We start from the raw sequence: 25,751 nt of genomic DNA on the forward strand, positions 1-25,751 counted from the left end.
TTGATTGTGATACTTAGTTGATATTCAGATAATTTTTTCCCTTATGTCTCAATTTTTCCCCCCATCTTTCCCCCGGTTGGGACCACTGCTACATTACTTAATCTCTGAGTCTTAGATTTTTAATCTGTAAACGACAGTTTTGTGAAGACTGCCTATTTCTATTGTCTGACTCAGTACAGAGTAGAACTTCAGTAAATGGTAGTTTTTATTAATATAACTTCTAATTCTCCTTTTTTCTAAGTGCTTCCTTATTTCTTCATTAATTTATTATTCTGTTTTTAAATTTTAAATTACTGTAGCTCAAAGAATTGCATATTCTATGGCCTAAGCCAGCCAGACACCCCTATTGAAAATGTTTTTAGAATCAGATTTGAAGTAATCCTTGGAGTTTGAAGGAATTTTATCTGGTCTTAATGTTATTAGCCAACTTAGTCATTGCCTCTGCAGTAGTGTGCTTAGAAGTGCAGATGTTTACATATTGCTGTTACTTCTGCAAAGTGCTTTGCTAGTATTTACAGTAATATTTTTTAAATTTAGCCTTGGCTAAGCAATAATATCTGAAATTACAGATTCAGTATACTAGCAGTATTTTTTCTAATGTATGTTAAAATAATAACCATTTGTATGCTATTTAAAATTGTGTGGATTACCTTTTTACTCATTGCCTAAAGCAGTCCCTGACAGGATGATCAATCATCATCTAACCTCCAAAAATAATTCCTTATGTCCTTTTTCTCTGAACATAATAAATAAATTATTTTGATAGAGAAATATAGCTTTTTGATGAAGTATTATAAATACTTATTGTATTTAATATGTGACTAAATGGATAAGTCTGAAATTATGGAGAATACTTGGTGCACTTTTTTTCATTGGATGTTTTGATATCCTTGTCATGGAAGAAGACTGAAAAGGACACTTTTTTTTAAATAGTTTTTTTTAAAAAGATTTTATTTATTTGACAGAGATCACAAGTAGAGAGGCAGGCAGAGAGAGGTGGCGGGTGGGGAGGGGGCGGAGCAGGCTCCCTGCTGAGCAGAGAGCCTGATGGGGATCCCAGGACCCTGAATTCATGACCTGAGCTGAAGGCAGAGGCTTTAACCCACTGAGCCACCCAGTTGCCCCTGAAAAGGACACTTTAAAAAAAAAAAAATGACACTTTTTAAAAAATGTAACTATTTTATATGTACGTATGTTCCCTCCTTGTTTCAGGGTGATTCATTCCTCACTTCTACCCTTAACTGTTAGTGATGTCGCTGTTACTGAAGTCTCAGAGTCAGGCACCTCTTTGGTTCAGTATTTGTAAAGAGTTAAACCTTGTCTGTGGGGAGAAAATAGTTGACTTGAGGAGGGTACGAGCAGGTTGTCCTAATTTCCTTTGACATAGAGATTTTACTATTCCTCCTCTTTTTGTCCAAGCCCCCTCCTTGTCTTTAGGGGACTTCTGATAACTTCTAGTTCCTAAGCCTTTTCTTCAATTCCTTGGTATACTTTTTCTTTTTTGATTGATATGTAGATTTCAGCTTTATCTACTTTGCTAAATCAGCAGTTGTCCATCTGCTTTTTGTAGTCCAAGACTTAGCCATCATCTCTCCTTCTGTTGCCTCATTTTTTTTTTTTTTTGTCATTATGTACTAAAGTCTTTTTTACATTTCTTCATTGTCGTCTTTAGTGGAAGGAAACTGAGATTAAGTTTATTAATTATTTCCACAGCTAGAACCTGAGTTCCGTGAGGAGAGGGATTCTGTTTTCTCATTCCCCATTTGCTAACACAGTGCCTTGCATGTAAAAATTTGAAGGAACGGTGTATCCATTAGATTGTGTAACAAGTAACATTTTATGAGGTATTTTAATAAGCATAATTTCATTTGAACAACACTAAATGTGGTTATATAAAAAAGTAGAGATGCGGCTTTAAGGGTAGGTACATGGTAGTAGAACCTGACTGCAGCCGTCATGTTCCCAGTTGAGATACTGGGCTTACTACTGAAAGGAGCTGTTTGAATTGCTATAACCAGATCAATATTGAGCTGGCTCCATGGGGCTCCAGATTATACAAAGCAGTGCTATAGAATAATAATTTTGGATATAGTTGCATATATATATATATATTTATTTATTTATTTTTTTGGATATAGTTGGATATCAATATTTAAGGATATGGCTCAGAAAATATTTAATAAAAGGAATAGGAAAATAAATAAGGAGAAATGGACTTTTGTTACCAGTGTCTTATTTAAATCTTTCACATAAGCAATTTGGTCAATAGGAAATGCGTTCTGAACACTGAAAAAAGGTATGTAAATGAGTACTTCATGTTTGTAATTGTTAGGCATGTAATTTGATCTGAACTATGTAATAGGAAAAGCATATTATTATCATTCTTTGAAAGGCTTCGAAAAGTATGCTACACAAGAACATGTTTCAGTAAATCTCAGATTTAAACAAAATGAATTGTATCATTTTCTGTAGGCATTTTGTTTTCTCTCTCATAATAAAAGTCTTATTCAGTTCTTCTGACATGAGACCAAGAACTTTTTTGGATCCTTTTCAAATAAACTAAAACTCAATGATATGGGATTTTGGCAATTTAAACAAATCTTAAATTTCAATTACAAAGACAAGAAACCTTGTAATAAGCACATTTGTACTGAAGGAATGTTTTCCTTTCTAAATAACTATTGTGTGTTAATGTTCATTGATTCAGATGTGTCAAGTCAAAGTAGTGTTATTACTGTTTGCTTTCATACTTAATTGTCTAAATTTATGGAGAAGCATGGACACAAATAAAAATCTAAAAATGGTCCACCTTCGTTCATGTATCTGTTATGGTTAAGATCCCAACCAAACATTTAAAAATTTATATGTTTATTTGAGAGAGAGCACATATGCGCACATGACAAGTACAAGTGCACCAGTGGTGGGGGTCAGGGGGAGAGAATCTTTAAGTAGACTCCGCTCTGATTGCAGAACCTGTTGCAGGACTCATTTCACCACCCATGAGATCATGACCTGAGCCTAAACCAAGAGTTGGATGCTCAACCAACTAAGCCACCCAGGCACCCCCAACTGAATATTTAGATACTGCTTTATTTTTGTTTTGTACATATATTCTGATACTCTTTGACAGTTGAAAAATAGTGGGTAACCACCTTAAGAATGTTTCTTTTCACCTATCTCTAGCCTACTCTATGCTTCCACTTTTCTCCATGTGCAGTAGAGCCATACAGATGATAAACCTTGAATGAGCTGATGACTTATTGCTTGGATGGTTTCTGAATATCTAGGGTTTAGAGTAGGCATTGTAAGTAAATGCTGTGTTTTATGAAGGCTTTTTGGGGGACAGAGCCGATAAAATTTCGTAGAAGTTTCTTGTTGAAACAGAATCCAACAGGCTTCAAAAACCAGCTTTTGAACTAGTAGACTTTTAAACAGACCCTCTAAACTTTGAAAAGTCTTTTAAACTGTGTCTGTTTTCTTCTTTCAAATAGCATTTAAATGCTTATTCAGGGGGAGCTGACATTTTGTTCATGAGATTTTCTTGCTTTCTACTTTTATGATTTGTGACATGAAGCGAGTCTATTAGACCTTAAATTTGCTGGGTGTTTCTTTATACCTTTTTTGAGTGTTAAGTACTTTGTTCAAGTAATCTACAGAGTACCTACTAGAAGAAACTGGGGAGAGTTAAGAGTGCTGTATCTGAATTAACTTATTTCTTCCTTCTTTTCTTTCAATTTCCTCCCCCCTGATACTTACTAAGCAGCCACTACACGCGAGGCACTTTGTGAGGTGCTAAGGAATCAAAGGTAAATAGGATTCTTATTCTTTTTTTTTTTTTTTAAGATTTTATTTATTTATTTGACAGAGATCACAAGTAGGCAGAGAGGCAGGCAGAGAGAGAGATGGGGAAGCAGGCTCCCCACCAAGCAGAGAGCCCGATGTGGGGCTCGATCCCAGGACCTGGGGATCATGACCCGAGCCGAAGGCAGAGGCTTTAACCCACTGAGCCACCCAGGTGGCTGTAGGATTCTTATTCTTAAGTAATATATAGAATAATGTGCAAAAATTGCCTGAAAGCAGTATTTGTCATATAAAATGTAAATTGATTCTCATATGAGAATATAGCAAGAACCAGAAATAGGGGTAATTTCTTGAGCCTTAAACAATTTTTAAAAATCCCAGAATAATTTATTTAGTCTCAAATGAAGAGCTATTATTATTATTATTATTATTATTATTTTTAGTTGTCGATCCTAATGTAGAAATGATTTTGTACTGAGGACTATTACATCAACAGTAGTTGCCTATATGGAAATGATGTTTTGCATTCTAGGAATGGGTTCCAATAAGATCTGCTCTTGTATTTTATTACAGACTGAATTTTATTTCCTTCCATCCACCTAAGCCCTAACTTCCGATATGACTGTACTTGGAGATAGGGCCCTTAAGGAGATAATTAAGGTTAAATGAGATTGTGAGAGGGGGACACTAATCCAATATGACTTGTGTCCGTAAGAAGAGAGAGAGACAGCAGAGAAACACACCCACACAGAAAAGGCCATATGAAGGTACTGTGAGAAGATAGCTGTCTGCAAACCAAGGAGAGAGGTGTCAGTAGAAACAAAACCTGCTGACTCCTTGGTCTTGGACTTTCAGCCTCCAGAACTGTGAGAAAATTAAAGTTCTCTTCTTTAAGCCCCCATTGTATCGTGTTTTGTTAATGGTAGCCCCAGCTAACTAATCTAGGCATATGGTTGGTAAACCAGTTTCTCATGTAGTTTTAAAATTCTCTACAACCACAGTTTAAATGCTAGTCTTAGGTTGTTTTCCAGTCTTTAATTTCTTCTACATATGTAGATTCCCAGAATAATAAAGCAGATTTCAGGAAATACTAATTTTCCTTTACATGGTCTCATCTATTAAGCAACTATATATTGAAGTTTCCTTGATTAAATGACTGTAGTTTGTTGACATAGTTATACCTTTGTTCCCTTTTCATTTAAGATATGATATGTTTTAAAATAACACTGCATTATCTTTTGGCAGGTTTTTGTTTTTTTGGTTTTTTTTGGTCAGTGGCATGTAAAATAATGGTATGTTTTCAATCACTGGCATCTTTGATTTAATAAAATATATTTTTCCTGTTACGTACCCTCCCCTACCTTCATCTTACAGCATATCAGGTAAATATTTATGATTTTTCAGAATGCTCAGGAAAGGAGATATGCAGTTTCCCTTGGTAAATCATTAGACTTTCTTAATCCTATTAGTAAACATAAAATAGCTGCTGTATTTGGGACCTTTTTTAAAAAATTTTTCTAAAGTAGAGAATAAGCTAGTCACCACAGAATAGTATTCCTGTTATGCACTTTCCCCCATCATCTTATAGCATAGCAGGTAAATATTTATGATTTTTCAGAATGCTCAGGAAAGGAGATACGTGGTTTCCCTTTGTAAGTCATTAGATTTTCTTAATCCTGTTAGCAAACATTTTATAAAATATCTGTTGTATTTGAGACTTTTTAAAAAAATTTTTTCTAATGTAGAGAATAAGCTAGTCACTACAGAATAGTAAGTACTGGTTACTGATTAAGAACATAGGCCCTAAAAAATAAAAAAATAAAATAGGCCCTGCAGGTACATTATCTGAGTTCAAATCACAGTTCCATCAACTTGTTAGCTGTATGACTTTAGGTAAGTTGCTTAACTGCTTCGGAATTTATAAAGTGGGTTTGATGATACCTCTCTTTTACAGGGTTGTGCAGATTAAAAGAGTTATTCTCTGAAAAATACTTAGGCTAGTGCCTAACCACCTAAAAGTGTTCTATGATTGTTAACTATTACTGTTGTTACTACATTTGAATTAGCATGATCATGTACTATATAGAAAATTTTAAAAAATCAGTTTAACTACATTTGTATAATCAATAAAACCTGAGAATTAAGGGCACAAATAGAGTTTAATGTTATCTAATAAAATTTAAAGTAAAATGAATTCACCATTCAGTGGTGGGTGTTATATGGTAATTGAGATTAAATTTTTAGTTCTCTTTATATTTTCTTTACTATCTTTACTATCTGCTAAAAACTGCTACTACAGTTTTTAGTTACTCCTCTTGACCTCAGACTCTCAGTTACATATACGCATAAGCTGTCTTCCAAGATCCCTACCTGTCAAACTATTCTAGGATTGACTTCCTTTAAGCTATACCCCTGTGCTTAGGTTCTTTCTCCTAGGTTCTTTCTCTTGTTAATGCCTGAAATATGTGTATCCAAAGGATTAAAGAGTTTGAGAAGGCGAATCTCTCTTGGTTATACAAGTTGGATTGCCTGTTTGGGTCACTCTGTGGTTGTACACCTGGGATAGAAGAATAAAGTACAGCACGTAGGACTTGGGTCCTTGAGTCTTGGGGCCAACGGATGGGAGAAAAATGGAGGATCTAGGATGAAGAGAGTGCTGAGGAAAAACCCTTGGTGGGTGGGAGCATGCTAGGCAAGAGTAGATTCATTGGTTCACTTGTTAAGTTGTTCATCTACTTAATTTTTAAATACCCGCAGTGTGCCAGCCTTTGTGCTAAGTGCTGACTTACATTCAAGATCAGTTTAGTTTGTTTTATGTAGACGTACACTTTTAATTAATTTATTTATTTATTTTTTAGAGAACCCATTCTTAATGAAATTACATATTAGTATGAATGATTTATATGTTAAGTTTAAGTTGAATTATTTTCATGGAACTATATTGAGGATGGGAGAGGATGTGTATAGGGAACAAGAAAATTTAAACAGAAATATAACTTCATAAGAGGGGCTAGATGAATGTTCCTAACGGAAAAAAGAAGATGCACTTAAGAGACATTAAACTGAAAAGGTAGGTTTTCTGTAGAACCTTTACAAAACTATGCTGTGAAAGTGGAAACCTTAGCAAAACTGTGACTCTCCATCTTTTCTTTAGGATTCCTTTTCCTATAACTTTCCCTTATTTAGTAATTTCTTTTTAGTAGTATTGACCAAATGGTAATGTTTTCTATTGAAAATTCTGGCTAAAATAGAGAGGAGCTCTTTGGTGGTTTTGTTACACCAGGCATAAAAGAGATTCCAGGATAATTGCTCAGTTCCAAAGGATTCAGTGTTATCATTCCTTTTGTTGAAGTATGTATACAAATTATTCTGTCATTGTGTTTATCCAAATATTTCTAAATTCTCCGAAAAAGCACATTACATTGGAGAAATCTCGACATGTGGTAGATTGCTTTCTGTTCCATAGTCTTCTCTCTTCCTGCCTCCCAAAATCTCAATAGGTAGTTTAAAGGAAATTCTGAATGATTTTATAGTAAACATTCCCACAAAAACTAGAAAGACATAACTTACTCTAAAAGTTTCAGAACTTCTGTCTGCAGTCTTTTTAGACTTAATTTTCAATCCTCTGAATTTAGTAATCACTGCTTTTCATTATTTAGGGAGAAGGGTTTGAGGTTGAGTGACCCATATTAATTATTTAGAACATAGGGAGGTTTGGCTTGTTCAGTGCAGAAGAAATAAGACTTTACTGCATTTGTATAGTGTTTCTTAGAGCATGCTATGTATGAGAGTTCTCCTGAGTATTTTTCCAATTGTAGTTTTAAGAAAAAGGAATGTCCTTGAATAAGTTAATAAATTTGCTGTTAAAATTATTTTAAAATATTATTGGAAGTCCTTAGGAAATATTAAATTAAGAAATATGCATTTGTATTTATTAACTTCCCATTCTGTAGTTATTACTGACAAGAGACTGAAGGATCCAGAAACAATACTGGATGAGATACCTGTTTTTGGGAACCTTAAAATCTAATTAAGTAGGTAACATGAAAGAAAGGAGCAATGTAGTGGTAGGTAATCAGGAACTAGAATGAGTTAAATATTAAGAATTTAAGGATTTATAGTCTGATTTTTACATTTGAAATAATCAGACAAGGTTTCATTCAATAAATACCTATATTCCTACTATGTGGAAGAATTGGATACTGGGAATTGGAAGCAGAGAAGTAAGGAGAAGTAGATTCCAGTTGAAGCAGCATTGACCAAATAAATCTATAGTAGTACCTACCTGTGAGGATTAACTGAAATAATCCAAGTAAAGTATTAGAAAAATACCTGGTACATAGTAAGTATGCAGTAAAAGTTAGCTGTTACTGTCATTACCATGCTTAAATGTATGTCTGAGTGTTCTTTGATGAGCATTATGATACAGTATTTACTCAGCACTGTGTGTTACTGTTTTAGTTTTTCTGCGGTCATTATTTCCTTTAATCCTTACAGTTCTATGGGAATATCTATTGGTGTTATCTCCATTTTGTAGATGACCAGAACAAGCATAGAGTGGTTGAGTATATTGCCCAAATATTTTGGAAGCTGAAGAATAACTATCGTGGGATTAGATTGCATCATTGGATGTAGCTCAAGAAAGCCTGTGGATACTGGATTGTTTAAATCTGATAATAGTTGAAAACTATAGATAACTTGGATTGTTCATTTTCTTTGATTATTCGTATTGCTCTCTAGGGCTGTAATCCGTAATGTGTGAACTCTTGAGCTGAAGAGTATGATGTTTATTTTTCTGATCTTAACACTATGCTTAAGAGCCATCATCGATACATTTAAGATAGAATATGTTTTGCATATTTGTCTTTTTTTAATAGTTTCTTCTGAAGATAGTCTCTTTACTTATACTAGTGCCTAGTTTGTTTTCCTAGCATTGTTTTTGTGACTCATGTTAAGGAATTCGTATGTTATAAATACCAAGGCCTATTACTCCCAACTGCTAAGCATTAGAACAAGTCTAGCTAGGTTGAGACCTGGGTTGTGGATAATAGAAGAAAGTGTATAATATAAGGCTATGGAAAGAAAATCTGCCAAAAACTAGTAAAATCCTGGATTCACTAAATTTAATAACTTAAAAAAATTCCATAGGGGAGTCAGTTTTGATGGGAAATGATACTAGCCCAGTTAATATATTCAAGTATAATTACACAGTTAATATCCTGCTAGTCAAGACTTGCTTCTGAATTACCGGTTTCTACAATTGAGGGATATGGGAAGACCCTCTTTCATATTTATTCCAGAAATAGACAACTTGCCGAAAATACTGATAAATAAGCTTTCAAAATAGAATTAGACTCATAGCACTAATGAGTTTTAAATTAGTAACACCTGGTTTCATAGATTGGTGCCATTTTGAAGTCTCAGGTTGTTCATTCTGAGCTAGACCCTCAGAACTTGTCTGAAAGCCCTTCTTACTTTTATGTTTCCTACTAGAGGTATTTTAAACTTTTAACCCACCTCATACCCATTACCTTATCCTAAACTTCTACCCTTGACTGTCAGCAGACGAGCAGTTAACCTCTCAGAGAAGAAACTAGAGAGCTCTCAGTCAGAACTCTCTCAATTTTTTGTTTTATTTATTTATTTTTTTAACCTGTATTGTCTAGATCCATATTGAGAGCCTTCCCTGCAGTTTTAGAAGAGGCTTGTTAGCCTTTGATCTGTACCTTGGTCTTTCTTTTCCTCTTGTATAGCCTACAAATATTTCAAATGCTCAACACCAAGCTCCTCATCATTTCTCTTTTTAAATTTTCTATGTACATGAATGACACCATGAGCTAGATAGCTAGGAGTCATCTTATTACTGCTACTTGATTGCTTTTGGCTCTCCCAAAGGTCTAGTCAGGTTCTACTTCTGTTTGCCATGTCTATCCATTGTCCATATCTACTTTCATTTCTTAGTTCTAACTTATTGCTAACCTGTTTAGCAACAACCGTAGTGTGTGGCATTGCTCTTGTCCCCATTTTACAAGGTCACACAGCTAATAAGTGTTGTCAGTAGTTTTTTCCAAGTAATTTATACGTTACTTCAAATGTATTAAAATAATCTTCTAGGAGAATACATTGGCTGGGAATGGTCAAGAGAGTTTTAAAAATGAATAATAATTGAACCGCTAGATATTACTAGATACTATTAACTTACAGTGATAAAATTAATATGATTTGAGTATTAGTATAGGTAGATCAGTGGAACATAATAGAAAGCTAAAAACCTACCCATAAATATGTAATAAAGGTAGGATTTTGTATCCATGGTAGGGAGATGGGTTGTTCAGAGCCCCTGGGTGTGAAACTTGGAGGGGGTGCTCTAGGAGCCATTACTCATACAACCCACTACCAGTGTTGCAGTTCTGGATTATTCCATATATATGGTAGAACAACTGCTTATTATAAAAAAAGGAAACAGATTTGTTTCCAGCCTGATTATATAACAAATTAAATAGGAGATGAGTTAAGAAATTAATAATGAGATAGTAAAAATTAGAAAGTGTATGTGTTTGTTAGATCTCAAAATGGGAAAACATTTTCTTAACATAAAACCACAGGGAGAAAATTTCAAAAGGAAACAGAATTAAAAGGTGAGCTAGGAAAAGATTGGCTATATGATAGAAGTTGCCATCTTATTGTATTAAGAGCTTTCAGAAATATTAGGGAAATGAAACTAATATAAAAATTGAGAGAGGTCATAGTGAGGAAAGTAAAGATACATAAAGAGATACATAAGGTTAATAAAGATAACCCAAGTTCATTTTGCTAACTAGGATTCAGTCAAACCATTATTTGCCTAATATGTTTGGAGATAGTTAAAAAAATAAGAAGGATGAAACAACTTTCTTGGCAGAAGATTTGGCAGCATTCTTTTTTCTTAAAGATTTTATTTATTTATTTGACAGACAGAGATCACAGGTAGGCAGAGTAGCAGGCAGAGAGAGAAGGGGAAGGAGGCTCCCTGCTGAGCAGAGAGCCCAATGCTGGGCTCGATCCTAGGACCCCAGGATCATGACCCGAGCTGAAGGCAGAAGCTTTAACCCACTGAGCCACCCAGACGCCCCTTTGGCAGCATTCTTAAAGAGCCATGAAAATTAGAGATGTATACTAGAATTTATATGAAAGACTGTTTAGCTTGTATGACCTACAACCAGATATGATTAAATAAATCATGATGTATATTCATAATGTGAAATCATACTATGCAGCTACTAAAATTTTTGTTGAAAACAGAGATGTACAAGTAGGTCTCAACAGGATGCCTATAATTACCTGAGTTTAAGAAGAAAGTTCTAGTGGAAGGAGGGATTTGTACCAAAGTGATAACAGTTGTCTATTATTTTAAAAAATATTTATTTATTTTAGAGAGAGTGAGTGAGTGGGGGCCTGGGGGGGTGTGTGGCAGGGAGAGGAAGTGCTCCCCACTGAGCACAGAACCCATCCCAGGGCTCAGTCTGAGGATCCTGAGATCATGACCTGAGCTGAAATCAAGAGTGATGCTTTACCAGCTGAACCACAGAGGTGCTTCTCCTTTTTTATTTCGAAAGTGTTTTGGTAATGTACATTAATTAATTTTATAATTAGGAAAAATGTCATTTTGTTTAAATAAAAGTACCCAACTGCAGTTTTAAAAATTATTTTTAAAGAATTATGATTACTAATATTAGTTGAAATGGCTGAAAATGAGAGTGCTGCCTGTCTAATCATGAATATTGCTATTTAGAGAATTTAACACTTGCTTAGCCCCGAGGTCCAGTAGGATCCCAGCACAAGATTGTGTGGTTGGGTCTGACCATGGCTGAGTCGTCATATCTGATGGTACTGGTGTAGATTTTAATGGTGAGAAGGGTGCTTTAAAACTGTAAGAATGAAATTCTGATTTCATTTCCTGTTTTTGGAGGGTTATATTTTGAGATTCTTTACAACTAAGATTTCTTTTTTATTGAAAATGCTAGCTTTTATTGTAAATTTAGCTTTTAAATCCATGAAATCAGAGTACTTCTGCTAGATATTACAAAGTTGTTAGAAAGCACAACTAATTCAGTTATTGAATTCTTATTTAATAATTAGTTTTGGAAATTTCATACATTTTAATTTACTCCATTTATTTTCCAAACTTTCTGGCTTAGGGCTGTTTGTTGTGGTAATAGTAGTAGTAGTTTTTAATCATTGTGGTACAGATATACATGGCTTTTTCAGCCACCTGATGAGTGGAGAGAGGGGTCATTTGTTCATTTTGTTCAGTTCTTTTCATGTACAGATACTTATTATTTTGATCTTATTTCAGTTTTCTTTTTGTTATTGAAAAGTTTCTTTTGTTTAACCATTCAAAATAAACCTCTTGACTTAGGGGGGAGGAAGGTGAGGAGAAGCTAGGCAGAGGTTGAGTGATGACAGACTGCTATATGCTAGATAAAGAACTAATGGAGGATGTTAAAAGGGTATTACCAAAGAGGGGGGCAGATAAAGCAGCAGCAGTACTGATAGGGATTGACATAGTCTTACTGAACAAAATCTCAACTTTCCTAATGCCTTTCATGGATATAGTAACTTTCATTTTGAAAAAGCATAGCTACTTACCCACATTTATGGTTTGTAATTGTTTGATCCTGAACAGAAACTTTTTTCATTCTCTTGGAGCTATATAGCTTTTCTTTCTTTTCCCTAAAAGCTTTGCTAGGATTGCTTACTTGATTTTCTTTTAAATGCAAAGGACAGTGAGAACGCTTTTAGAGCCACATTCATATGATTTATTATAATAGATACAGTTAAATTTACCTGGCTGTTTGAAATATGCATTTCATTTTAGTTCTGTTTTAATTTTTGTCCTCATTCTAATTCATATGAGGAAAATGTCCTATTCCCTGAAGAAGTACTTATACTTTGCAAAAATTTATTGAAAAATGAGAACACTTAAGGAATTTATGGGGATTCTTTATTTTAAGATCAGATATGCGTATGTTATACAGACTTCAGCATTTGGATAGAAGAGACTATTAAAATTGGGGGGAATTCTGAAAATTAAAGGAAGTAGCATTTTTAAATGAATTTTATGAACTCTTCAGTATTGTTTGGAGATGAATGGATTATTTCATTCTTTGTAAGACTCATTGCTTATGAAAAAAAATAGCTGTGAAAAAAGAGAGGAATGTGAAGTAGTATCTAGCTGAACTCCTCCAAGAACTAGATAATATACCACACAATTTATACTGTCAAAATATCGAAGTCTCAAAACTAGGCTTAAGCATTTATATTTAACAAAAATTAATTTTAACAATTCTCAGTGTGTTTGAATGAGAATTTTTTTAAGTTGTATTTTGTTTTGTATGCATAGTTTTAGATAAATAATAGTTGTGAATGATGGTTATCTGTTATGGTTAGGTATACCCCTACTGTCCAAGAATTCTTACTAATGTAAGTAAAAAGTCCTATGGAGTGTGCTGTTTTCCATATATTACAAACATTTAAAAATACCTTAATAAAATTGTGTTTAAAGTTGGCAAATGGGGATGGACATCTGGGTAGGTAAGTCAGTTAAGCAGCTAACTCTCAATTTCAGCTCAGGTCATGATCTCAGAGTCCTAAGATTGAGCTTCATGTGGGGCTCTGTGCTCAGCAGGGAAGTCTGCTCTTCCCTCTCTCTCTGTACCCATCCCCCACCCCACCCCTCGCACACGCGCACTCCCTCTCTCAAATATGTACATATTTAAAAAAAAATAATAAAGTTGGCAAATGGTATGTTGATTGCTTTTTCTGAACTCCTGAATTTCATGGAATTCTGCCTTATAAAATTGATAAGGAAAAGTGGCTATGAATTGGATCTTTTTTAGTTATTTTATTCTCTGAACCTACTACATTTTTGATATATTAAAAACCTTGACATAGATAGAGTACATGCTGACTTCACCATTAGGCTTGGCATTGTTCTCTTTTGTACTGTAGCTGTTACCAGCCCTTGAGGCCTCCTGTACCTGGTCCCAAGCCCCCTGCCCCACTGCCACTGTCCAGTTTGCTGCTACTCTTGTGGGTCAGAGGAAACACATGAGGAATTTGATGCTCATTGGGTGACATACTTCTACAAGCCAGATATTGATGCCTGGAAATTGTGAAAGGATGAACATGCTTGTTGGCTATGATCTGGTTCCAGAATCCAAAATCAATGATGCTGCTTTGCTGGCATGTAGGTGGTGAAATGATTTTGCTAGTGTAGTTTTCATCCTAGAGGTTGTTAAGAACAAAGTAGGACCTCATAAGGAAATCTACCCCTAAGTCATTCAGGAGCTTAGATCAACTTTAAATAAACTGAGAATCTCTACTCCAGAGGAATTGGGCCTTGACAAAGTATAAACTTCATAGATGGGCTTCTTAAAGATTTATGCATGATGCTACTTGGCTGTAAACAACCACCTGGAAATATTGATTTCCAGTATTTGGAAATACTCCATGGTCATCATGGACCTGGGTGATGGCTCGTCATCCAGGATATCATCCTGGATGACATTTTACCTTATTTGAACAAGTTTTCCTTTATTAAATACCAAACGATGTAATGGTAACTTGGACTTTAATAAAAGGGAAATGAGTTTGAACTGAAAAGAAGTAAAAAACCCCACAACCTTCGAGGTATAGTCATAAAAATTTTAGTAGTAGTGGGAAACTACAACCTTAAGATTTCTAAGCCAAGTTTATTTGCGTATTCATATATATCACTCTGTGGTTAGTCTTTGAAAACCAGTTATGTCTCTCATTTGTTCAAGAAATTAAGTGATGATTGTCTGGTTACTTTGTATTTAGGACTTTAAGCCCCAACTTCTCCTTAGTTTCAGTGTCCTTTTTAACCTGGTTCAGTCTAGTCTTGTCTTTTCACTATGCAACCCAGTATTTATTTAGTCGGCAAACATTGAATATGTACTATATATGCCATGTTTTGTAATAAGTGTGATACACTGTGGTGATGTTGCTATTGTGATGGTGGAATCTGTTGCCTTAAGCAAAGTCTTAGAGCTATAAAAACATAATGCAGTGGCTTTCAAACTTTGTTTTGGACTGATAAAAGTGTGCTTTATTAATGATTCAAATACCATGAATAGTTTTGCTGTTAGTGACATTTTCTGAAATGTCAAGCAAATTTTTTCATAAGATTACTAACAAAATATCGTTCACAGGATATAGTTGTCTTCCTGGAAAGATCTCTCTATATTTTAAAATGCTATAAACCACCCCCAAAACATACTGTGTTTTAGAGGTAGAATATGTTTAGGCTCAGATAATTATAATAATGGGTTTTTCACCTGCATGACTGTTCAGTATTATATTCTGCGGTTGAATGGAATATGGGTCAGTTCTTTCTTAGAGGGACTAGTTTTTCAAATTGCAAGATATTCATTCCATGCCTCTGATCCATAAACCAGTAGCATGGCTTAGTCATCAATATGGCCAAAAATGCCTTCAAAAAATTCCGTGCCTTGTAGGGAGTGGTATTGACTGAATGAGAATCACTGGGCTAGAGCTTTGTGACCAAAGGAGAGACTTGTTCTAGATTGGTAGTCAGAGAAGACACTAGAGACATTTTTTTGTTTGTTTGTTTTGACACTAGAGAAATTAAAACACAAATAGCTTTCAATTGAGACAGCCATAGGGGAAAGGGATTTTTCAGGGAGCCAGCTAGACTTCATTCTGCAGTTGAGGAGAGCAAAATAGTAATCTACAGGAATTCAGAGGATACAATGGGATGATTTGGAAGGGAGAGGAGGGGGATATAGGATTGAAGCAGGTTATAGAATGTACAGAATAAGATGGAAATGAGGGTCTGTACAGTGATGGATGAGACCTGGGGAAGCTTGGCCTGCTGTCAGTGTCCAAAGTAGATGTGGAAATGAGATCTGATAGAATCCCTCCAGAGAGTCTCTTTAAAGTTAAAAAATAAAAAATAAAAATACACAATATATAGAACTGCAGGGTAGATAAATGCTTATCCAGCTGTCATCTAGCTATAGCCATTGTCAACTCATAGCCACTCTTTTCCCTGCAACTCCTACTAATTCTGTCTTGTACTAAGTGAGGCAGCACATTCACAGACAATCTAAAACAAAAGTTGTACAAAAAAGTGTTCTTTGATATTTTCTGTTCTGTTTTCTTTTTCTTCATAAAAATTCTGGGTTGTGATGTGCTGAGTGAATTTCATATCTTTTTTTCACTCTGCATGAAATTGCAAACATTTCCCATTTCTTGGAAAACACTTTCTGAATAATACTCCATCATTTTATTCTCTAGAAGCAGAAGAGTTGTGTTACTTAGAATAAAATATATGTATATTTTAAAGATTTTATTTATTTACTTGATAGAGAGGGAACACAAGCAGAGGAAGCGGGAGAGGGAGAAGCAGGCTTCCCACCAAACAGGGAGCCTGATGCGGGGCTCCATCACAGGAGTCTGGGTTCATGACCTGAGCCTAAAGCAGCCGCCTAATAACTGAACCACCCAAACGCCCTTAGAATAAATATTTATCTAGTTTTAGTTGTTCAGTAAATGGTCAGTTAAATTTTACTGCTTTTTTAAAAACCTTATGGGACTTTTAATCATGTACAAAATTAAGGAAAATGTTGTAATGTTCTCCATGTATGCCTCCTTCAGCTTCAACGGTTATCAACTTCTGGCAAGTTTTATCTATACTCACCACACACTACCCATTTTATTTCTTGTGTTATTTTGAAGCAGATCTCAAATGACATATTAGCTCAGTGTTTATCATCAGTATCTTAGGTATTTCAATATAGGTCTGACGTTATTCTGATGGGCCTTCCTCTGTTCGTAAGGAATCTCTTCCCCCTAGCTGCTCTCAAGGGCTCCTGTCTAAAATTATGATTTCATCAGTTTCACAATCAGGTGTCTTGAGGTCTTTCTAGATTCTATGATCTTGGTGGGGAGACCTTTCTGCCCTAGGACAGGAATGCTGGCTCTATTCCCCAGATTGGGAAGATTTTCATGGAGAATTTGTTCAGCTATATCTTCTAGTCTTCTTTCTTTCTCCTCCCCCTCAGTGATTCCCATAATTCTGACACTGGAACGTTTCATGGAGTCATTTATTTCCCTAATTCTGTTTTCATGGCTTCTAAGCTGTTTGTTCCAGGCCTCCTCCTGAGCCTTTTTCTCTCAGTTCCTCCTCTAGATCACTAATTCTATCTTCTGCCTCATTTACCCTAGCTATTAGAGAATTTAGATTAGATTGGAACTCATTGATAGCATTTTTAACTTCTTCCCTGGTGGCTTTCATTTCTGCCCTAATCGATTCCATGTTGTCATTAATGGTTTTCCATTGCCTGGATAATTGTTACCCTGAATTCCCTTTCCAGCATAACTGTTTATATCCATATCCAGTAGCTCTGATGGAGTAGGCACAGTCTCTGAATTTTCCTCTGCTGGGCATTCCTCCTCCTAATCATTTTGGTGAGAGATGGCTGAGGGGATGTGTAGCTGAATGTATCAACGGTGATCTGGGCAAGGTGCACCCTGGCACACTTCTGAGCTATTGGGACTCCCCACCAAAAAGAAAGAAAAAAGAAAAAAAAGAGAGAGGAAGAGAGAGACAGGAAAAAAAAGAGAGAGAGAGAGAGAGAGAGAGAGAGAGAAAGAAGACCCAGCCAGAATGGGCCCCAAAGGTAAGATTTATAAGGTATACAAACAAAAACAGACAAAAAGATGGACAAAAGTAAATGACAAGGAAAAAAGAACCCTGCCAAAATGAACCCCAAGTATAAGATTTACATATTACCAGAACATTTATATATTACCAGACAAACAAATATACAGAAACACAGAAGAAAAGATGGGAGGGTGGTTATAAATCCTCAGTGTGGGCAAGGAAGGTTATTTTGATTCTTCCTGGGTGTATCTTGATATCTTTGTTAAAGGGCTCAACTTTCCAGAGATAAAGGGGGATTAAAACTGGTTTATTTATAGGGATAGTATATAGGGATAGTATTGATTGGGGAAAGAGGATTACTTTGAAGCTTATCTCTATATGAATATTAAAAAAAATAGAAAAGCAAAAAGAAAAACACAGGTATATGTATCAAAAAAAAGTTCCAAGTTAAAAGGTTGTTATTATTATGGAATTTGTTATATTGAACCTCTCGTTGTGATGAGGTTAAAAAAGGTTAAATAGGTTAAAAGAAGTAAATAGGTTAAAAAAAGTTCTCTGGAACTTTCTCCAGAATAGACCACTGGTCACAAATCAGGACTCAACTTATCCCAAAAGATGGAGATTATTCCTGCATATTCTCAGACCACAGTGATTTGAAACTGGAACTCAACCACAAGAAAGAGTTTGAAAGGAATTCAAACACCTGGAAGCTAAAGACCACCTTGCTTAAGAATGTTTGGTTCAACCAGGAAATCAAAGAAGAACTTAAACAATTCATGGTAAACAATGAGAATGAAGACACTTCAGTCCAAAACCTATGGGATACAGCAAAGGCGGTCCTAAGGGGGAAATACATAGCCATCCAAGCCTCCCTCAAAAAAATTGAAAAAATCCAGAATACACCAATTCTCTTTACACCTTAAAGAACTGGACAACAACAACAACTGGACATCAACAACAAATTAAGCCAACTCCCACACAAGAAGGGAAATAATCAAGATTAAAGCAGAGATCAATGAGATATAAACTAGAAATACAGTAGAACACATCAACGAAACTAGAAGCTGGTTTTTTGAAAGAATAAGATCGATAAACCATTGGCCAAACTAATCCAAAAGAAAAGAGAGAGTACCCAAATTAATAAAATTATGAATGAAAAGGGAGAGATCACAACTAACACCAAGGAAATAGAAATAATCTTCAGAAATTATTATCAACAGTTATATGCCAATAAGTTAAGCAACCTAGACGAAATGGATGCATTTCTGGAAACCTATAAACTTCCAAAACTGAATCAGGAAGAAATTGACAACCTGAATAGACCAGTATCTAGTAAGGAGATCGAAACAGTGATCAAAAACCTCCCAAAAAACAAGAGCCCAGGACCTGACGAATTCCCTGGGGAATTCTACCAAACATTGAAAGAAGAAATAATACCTATTCTCCTGAAGCTGTTTCAAAAAAATAGAAGCAGAAGGAAAACTTCTGGACTCTTTTTATGAAGCCAGCATTACCCTGATCCCCAAACCAGGCAAAGACCTCACCAGAAAGGAGAATTTCAGACCCATATCCCTGATGAATGTGGATGCTAAGATTCTCAACAAGATCCTAGCTAATAGGATCCAACAATACATTAAAAAGATTACCCACCATGACCAGGTGGGATTTATCCATGGGATGCAGGGGTGGTTCAACATTCACAAATCAATCAGTGTGATAGAACAAATCAATAAGAGAAGAGAGAAGAACCTCATGGTCCTCTCAGTTGATATAGAAAAAGCATTTGACAAGACACAGCATCTGTTCCTGATTAAAACGCTTCAAAGTATAGGGATAGAGGGAACATTCCTCAACTTCATGAAATCTATGAAAAACCCCACAGCGAATATCATCCTCAATGGGGAAAAGCTGACAGCCTTCCCTTTGAGATCAGGAACATGACAAGGATGCCCACTCTTGCCAGTCTTGTTCAACACAGTACTAGTCCTAGCAACAGCAGTCAGACAACAAAAAGAAATAAAAGGTATTCCAGTTGGCAACGAAGAAGTCAAACTCTCTCTCTCTACAGATGACATGGTACTTTATATGGAAAACCCAAAAGACTCCAGCCCCAAACTACTAGAACTCATACAGCAATTCAGTAATGTGGCAGGATACAAAGTCAATGTACAGAAATCAGTTACTTTGTTATACACTAACAATGAAAATACAGAAAGGGAAATTAGAGGATCGATTCCATTTACTATAGCACCAAGAACCATAAGATACCTGGGAATAAAACTAACCAAAGAGGTAAAGGATCTGTACTCAAGGAACTACAGAAAACTTATGAAAGAAATTGAAGACACAAAAAGATGGAAGGCCATTCCATGCTCATGGATCGGAAGAATAAACATTGTTAAAATGTGTATACTGCCTAGAGCAGTCTATACTTTCAATACCATTTTCAAAGAGCATTTTTCAAAGAGCTGGAACAAACAATCCTAAAATTTGTATGAACCAGAAGAGACCCCAGATTGCTAAGGAAATGTTGAAAAAGAAAAAACAAAACTGGGGACTGGAACAGAGTAGAGAGCCTAGATATGGACCCGCAACTCTATGGCCAAATAATCTTCAACAAACTAGGAAAAAATATACAGTGGAAAAAAGACAGTCTCTTCAATAAATGGTGCTGGGAAAATTGGACAGCTGTATGTATAGAAGACTGAAACTCGACCATTCTCTTACACCATACACAAAGATAAACTCGGAATGGATAAAAGACCTCAGCGGGAGGCAGGAATCCATCAGAATCCTAAAGGAGAACATAGGCAGTAACCTCTTTGACATGGGCCACAGCAACTTCTTTCAAGATATGTCTCCAAAGGCAAAGGAAAGAAAAGCAAAAATGAACTTTTGGGACTTCCTCAAGATCAAAAGCTTCTGCACAGCAAAGGAAACAGTCAACCAAAAAAAAAGAAGACCCATGGGAAAAAAAGCAACCCACGGAACGGGAGAAGATATTTGCAAAAGACACATGTAATTATGTCAAAAAATGGTCAGAAGACATGAACAGACACTTCTCCAAAGAAAGACATACAGATGGCTAACAGACACATGAAAAAATGTTCATCATCATTAGCCATCAGGGAGATTCAAATCAAAACCACATTGAGATACCACCTTACAACATACTTATAATAGAATGACCAAAATTAGGACAGTAAACAACATGTGTTGGAGAGGGTATGGAGAAAGGGGAACCATCTTACACTGTTGGTGGGAATGCAAGTTGGTGCAGCCATTTTGGAAAACAGTGTGGAGATTCTTTAAGAAATTTAAAATAGAGCTTCCCTATGACCCTGCAATTGCACTATTGGGTATTTACCCCAAAGATACAGATGTAGTGAAAAGAAGGGCCGTCTATACCCCAGTGTTCATAGCAGCAATGGCCACAGTCACCAAACTGTGGAAAAAACCAAGATGCCCTTTAACGGACGAGTGACTAAAGAAGATAAGGTCTATATATACTAATGGAGTATTATGCCTCCCTCAGAAAGGATGAATACCCAACTTTTGTATCAACATGGACGGGACTGGAGGAGATTATGCTGAGTGAAATAAGTCAAGCAGAGAGAGTCAGTTATATGGTTTTGCTTGTGGAGCATAAGGAATAACACGGAGGACATTGGGAGATGGAGAGGAGAAGTGAGTTGGGGGAAATTGGAATGGGAGATGAACCATGAGAGGCTGTGGACTCTGAGAAACAAACTGAGGGTTTTGGAGGGGAGGAGGGTGGAGGGTTGGGTGAGCCTGGTGGTGGGTGTTATGGAGGGCACATGTTGCGTGGAGCACTGGGTGTGGTGCATAAACAATGAATTCTGGAACACTGAAATGAAAGAAATAAAGACAAGTTATATTATATGGCCAAAAAAAAAAAAAAAAAAGAAAAATCATACTTTTGTTTTATTCAGGAGTTTTATTTGCCAAAATACTGGTGCTCCAAAATGCAGTTTTGGGAATAGTAAAGAGCTTGGTGACAATCAGTGATACTCTCATTTTGTTTAAAAAATGTCATTTCATAAAACTTTTTGGTTTCAGTTTAAAATAATTGTTAACCCTGTTCTCATGCAGTTCTCTGTATTCTATGTAAAAGGATACAGTAACTTTGACGTGATTACATTTATCTAGAAATAAGAGCTGGGAAGAGAGTGCATTAAGTTCCACGTTGTTGGTGTAATTATAATATAGAACCAGCATTTATTTTCATCTCATCTTTTTCTTTCTCAGATAAAAAGCTTTTGATTAGTAGAAAGAAACTTAATTTTTTAAAAAGATTTTACTTGTTTATTTGACAGAATCACAGGTAGGCAGAGAGGCAGGCAGAAGGGGAGGAGAAGCAGGTTCCCTGATGAGCAGAGAGCCTGATATGGGGCTTGATCCCAGGATCCTGAGATATGACTGGAGCCAAAGGCAGAGGCTTAACCCACTGAGCCACCAAAGTGCCCAGAAATAAACTTTAAAACATGTTTGAGTTCTTTTTGGTTCTCTCTTGCTGGTACTTATTTAAAAATTACTCTTGGGGGCGCCTGAGTGGCTCAGTGGGTTAAGCCTCTGCCTTCAGCTCAGGTCATGATCTCAGGGTCCTGGGATCGAGCCCTGCATTGGGCTCTCTGCTCAGCAGGAAGCCTGCTTCCCTTCCTCACTCTCTGCCTGCCTCTCTGCCTACTTGTGATTTCTGTCAAATAAAGGAATAAAATCTTAAAAAAAAAAATTACTCTTGGGATGACTGGCTGTCTAAGTAGAGCATGTGACTCTTGATCTCGGGGTTGTAAGTTTAAGCCCTATGGTGGGTATAGAGATTACTTAAAAATTAATTTAATTTTTAAGATTACTTAAAAATTACTTAAAAATGAAAAAATGTTTTTAAAAAAACCCAAAATAACTCTGTCTCCATTAAGGATACCATCAGCTGTGCATGTAGAGAATTCTTAATCTTTGCAAGAAATAAAAGTGGAGGGGCGCCTGGGTGGTTCAGTGGGTTAAAGCCTCTGCCTTCGGCTCAGGTCATGATTCCAGGGTCCTGGGATCGAGCCCCGAATCGGGCTCTCTGCTCAGCGGGGAGCCTGCTTCCTCCTCTCTCTCTCTGCCTGCTTCTCTGCCTGCTTGTGATCTCTCTGTCAAATACATAAATAAAATTAAAAAAAAAAAAAAAAAGAAAAGAAAAGCAATAGAAGTGGAAAATGTCTTAACCCACTTTGGTCCACTTACTCAGTTCTTTTTTGCTTTCATTCTTTCTTCTCACCATTTCCAGAAAGTTTCCTCTAGGTATATTTATCCCAGTTACATAAGATAGCTTAGAGAATTTGTAGGATGCTTGTTGCTAAAAGAATTCTACAGGTTGCTAGAAGAACCTTGGAGGGAAGTTGTGATTCATCAAGTAATCCAAGCTGCCTGGAATGTAAGATGCACACATTCTTCTCAGAGATAGTGTGTGTGAATGAATAGGTTCCCAGGTCAGTGGGTAACAGTGTTGCCACAGAAAAGCATATTCTATTTTATCTTGGGGTGCTATAGTCCATCTCCCTGATTTGTTTCATCTTGGTAACTCATTCATTCATTTATCAAGCATTTACTGAATATTTTTTTCTTCTTTTTAAAGTGTTGGTAAGGGAGTATACATTTATTGAGGTAGTGGAAGGAAGGGAGGTTAGTGTTGAGGGACTGGATCTCAGAAAATGAAAACAAAGATAAATAAAATAATATTCCAGTGCTCACGCAGTTCATGGCTATCTGCTTCAGCTTTTACTTTCTATCTACACTACGTTAGGATTTAAGAGTTCTAGCATTATACTACTGCCATTTGATCCTAAGGTCAGGGATTTTTGCAGTTCAGGTACTGGAGAATGAGATGATTCTTTTCACGGAGTAGAAGCCTAGAGATGAGACTACTCTTTATTTTTTCCAGATCTTATACACTTGCTTCTCAGCCCCCACTTTGCATTAAATGATTGACCTTTTATCTCAGTAATGTGTATTGAGAAATTCCTTTACTTTATTCTCTTTTCTATTCTAGGACCTCGATTACAAAGTTTTTATTATTGTGGTTTTATATATTTTAATGTTAGAATGATTGTTTTGTCATAACTTTTTTAAAAGTTAAGTTTTCTGGATGTTTATGTATTTATCCAGATGGTCACCCCTACTTTCCAAATAATTTCCTTAAGATTTTGATTGGAATTTTTATTCAACTTATAAATTGGCTTACAGATAATTGACATCTTCACAATATTAGGTTTTTCTCCATGTAAGAATAGATTTTAATTGTGTTTTTCAGTAAAATTGTGTAGTTTTTTTCATAAAGTTTTTTGGTTTATTTTTATAGTTACTATTAAAATTATACCGTCTGGCTGTTGATGTTACTTTGGGAAGCAATTTTTGCATACATCTATAAAAACCATTGTAATGAACTTTAATAATTCGAAGATATTTATGTTATTTCAACAAAATTGTATCATCTGAAGTGATGGAATTTTGCCTTCTTCCTATTGCTGAAATCTTTTATTTTTCTTACCTGGATTTATCAGATAGCACCTCCAGAATGATGTTAATAACTCTGTTTATAGTAGAATGGAGATCAGTGTCTTAAGTCTGATTTTGCTTTTAAATTTTATTGATATTTTGCCGTTAAACATGATACCATCTGTTGGTCTGAGAAAGGTTTTTAAAGAGTCCTAAGAGAGATTCTTTTTCTAATCGGGACTAGTTTCTTAAACTTTAGTACCCTTTACTAGATTTATTTTAATTGATTCTGTTTTCTACCTGGGATATGGTATTTTTCATAGGATCAAATTTTCTGCTTTGTTGTCTACTCTCCACTTTTGGTCCCTGTTAATTTCCACTCTGAACTGCCTTTTATATAGGTTCTATTTCCAAATCAGTTTTGTTTTTTTTTTTAAGATTTTATTTATTCATTAGAGAAAGAGAGACAGAGAGACCACAGTCGGGGTGGGGGGAAGCAGAGGGAGAGGGAGAAGCAGACTCCCTGCTGAGCCAGGAGCCAGACATGGGGCTGGATCCCAGGATTTGGAGATCATGACCTGAGCCAAAAGCAGATGCTTAACCATCTGAGCCTCCCACGTGCCCCCCACCCCTGCATCAGTTTTTATTACGTTTTACTTATATTCCAGGGAATTGTAGCACCATAACATCTTTGTGTGTTACGTAGTGAAAAGTCCACACTTCTCAGGTTATTTATGTTTTTTGTGATCAGAGCCTTGCCTTTGCAATCTTCACCTCTGTCAAGAACTGTGAAGGGTTTGAGATCTTACCCTACTTGCAAACTAACCATGTTAGCCTGCTGTAATTTCATGGATCATGACCGAATACACTAGTCTCCTGGTTCAGAGTCAAGTAGCCTCAGTATCATAATTTTTTTTTGTACCAATAACCCAAGTCCCATTTAGGGCCAGATGACACCTGTACACACAGTCAGTTCCATTATAGGGAGAGCAGGAAATTTCATTCTTTCCCCTCACTTCCTTTCCATATCATTGTAATTTTTAAGACTCCATCTCAGGCGCTTTCTTCCATATCCCCCCTCATCGTGAACCTTGTGTCTTTGAATGTGCTGCTTATCTACTGTGTCCCTCCTATTCCAGACACTCCAGCGTCCCTTCTTGGTTTTCACAGTGATCTAACTTAACTTTTTTTCTCTTTTTATAATTTGTAGGTCCTGTTTCTTTCGTTAGTGCCTTCTTATTTACAGGCTGCCTGCTGAAACATTATTTTTCATGTCTCACAGAACCCTTTAGGGCGATATTGGTTAAGAATGTGTTCAGTTGTAGGGGTGCCTAGGTGTCTGAGTCGGTTAAGCATCTGCCTTTGGCTCAAGTCATGATCCCAGGTCCTTGGGATCGACTCCCACTTAGGGCTCCATATCCCCCCTCATCGTGAACCTTGTGTCTTTGAATGTGCTGCTTATCTACTGTGTCCCTCCTATTCCAGACACTCCAGCGTCCCTTCTTGGTTTTCACAGTGATCTAACTTAACTTTTTTTCTCTTTTTATAATTTGTAGGTCCTGTTTCTTTCGTTAGTGCCTTCTTATTTACAGGCTGCCTGCTGAAACATTATTTTTCATGTCTCACAGAACCCTTTAGGGCGATATTGGTTAAGAATGTGTTCAGTTGTAGGGGTGCCTAGGTGTCTGAGTCGGTTAAGCATCTGCCTTTGGCTCAAGTCATGATCCCAGGTCCTTGGGATCGACTCCCACTTAGGGCT

At 36.1% G+C, this 25,751-nt stretch overlaps 1 protein-coding gene across 1 annotated transcript in view; it reads left to right on the forward strand.

Annotated features, from left to right (window-relative positions):
* Positions 1-25,751, forward strand: part of LOC111142254 (pro-apoptotic WT1 regulator) — a 112,061-nt gene that overhangs the window by 44,037 nt on the left and 42,273 nt on the right. The gene's annotated exons all lie outside the window — the stretch shown is intronic.

This window comes from Enhydra lutris, unplaced genomic scaffold, assembly GCF_002288905.1.
Source record: "Enhydra lutris kenyoni isolate GAN:26980312 unplaced genomic scaffold, ASM228890v2 scaffoldscaffold7, whole genome shotgun sequence".
In the NCBI taxonomy this organism is placed as follows: Eukaryota; Metazoa; Chordata; class Mammalia; order Carnivora; family Mustelidae; genus Enhydra; species Enhydra lutris.